The sequence below is a fragment of the Octopus bimaculoides genome, chromosome 12, assembly GCF_001194135.2.
Source record: "Octopus bimaculoides isolate UCB-OBI-ISO-001 chromosome 12, ASM119413v2, whole genome shotgun sequence".
In the NCBI taxonomy this organism is placed as follows: domain Eukaryota; kingdom Metazoa; phylum Mollusca; class Cephalopoda; order Octopoda; family Octopodidae; genus Octopus; species Octopus bimaculoides.
In genome coordinates this window covers 35,331,178-35,332,534 of record NC_068992.1, presented here as the reverse complement: position 1 = coordinate 35,332,534, position 1,357 = coordinate 35,331,178, and positions in this window count along the sequence as shown.

Here is a 1,357-nt window from a genome sequence, read left to right as displayed (position 1 = left end):
TATATATATATATATATACATATGTATATAAGAGGGTTGACCACTAAGTGGACATCCATTTTGCTAGAAGATCACCTATGCCTTGACCACTAAGAAAAGATTGTTCTCAAGAAAATTCAGCAAGCACCAGAGCGTAAGCGAGCAATCAAATGAAAATATACAAAATATAAAATTGTGGTCGCAGACCGGTTTCGCTATCAACAAAAGTACTTACGTATATAGTTCTACAAATTACATTGGGGTTATATTTGAAATATAACCCCCATGTAATTGGTAGAACTATGTGCACGTCTCATTTTATGCGGACATCTCGTGCATAGTTCTGCAATTTATATTGAAGAGAACGATCGTACTGACGAGCTACGAACTATTACGTAAGTAATTTTGTTGATAGCGAAATCGGTCTACGATTAGTTCTTTATATTTTGCATGTTTTCATTTGTCTTGCTCGCTTACGTTCTGGTGCTTGTTGAAATTTCTTCAGAACAATCATTAGTGGTCAGATCGTAGATGATCTACTTCTAGCATAATAGATGTGCACTTAGTGCTTATCTTTATTATATGTATGTAATATAATTTTTCTGAATGTTCAGATTTTTCACTATGCTTGGCCTTTGGTTTTAAATTTATTTTAATCAAATTAATATTCAATTTGTTACCCTTATTTTTAAAATTATTTAAATTAAATTAAATTTTTTTAATTCAATGAAAAGTGAATATTGAGATGTGAATATTCAAAAACTTAATATTATTGTTGATATTATCAGCGTTAAATATAATATATTGATAATAATAAGATCAATAGTATAGATGGTAAAAGGTGTCAAAAATCATCAAATAGCTTAAATTTAAAATTAGTACTATACAAAAGGGTGCACTGGGAGTATAACCTGTTTAGGAATAGGATTTAAAACCCCTAAAGAACTGAAAATATTACAGAGAACAATAATAAGCGGGCAAACAACAATTATAATATATTTATAAATATTCACATATCTCCTTTTTGAATGTTTTTGCACTGAGGTGATTCTGCTTTTGGCGCAAAACATCACAACTCCGCTAGAGTTTCCACGTAACGTGTTTCAAATTTTCACCTCCCGGTAGGTCGTGCTGAAAACATTTGAGGCCCGTGAGCCAAAAATTGAAACCACGGTACACAAATATCCCAATGGCATTATCTTTGAAGATATGCTTTTAATTATTTAACTGTTCGCCCGCTTACTGTTGTTCTCTGTAATATTTCCAGTGCTTTAGCTGGTTCATTGGGGTATTGACTCCTATTTCTCAATAGGTTAGACGCCTAGTGCGTCGTTTTGCTTAGTGCTAATCTTGTGTTTGTGTATATATATATATATAT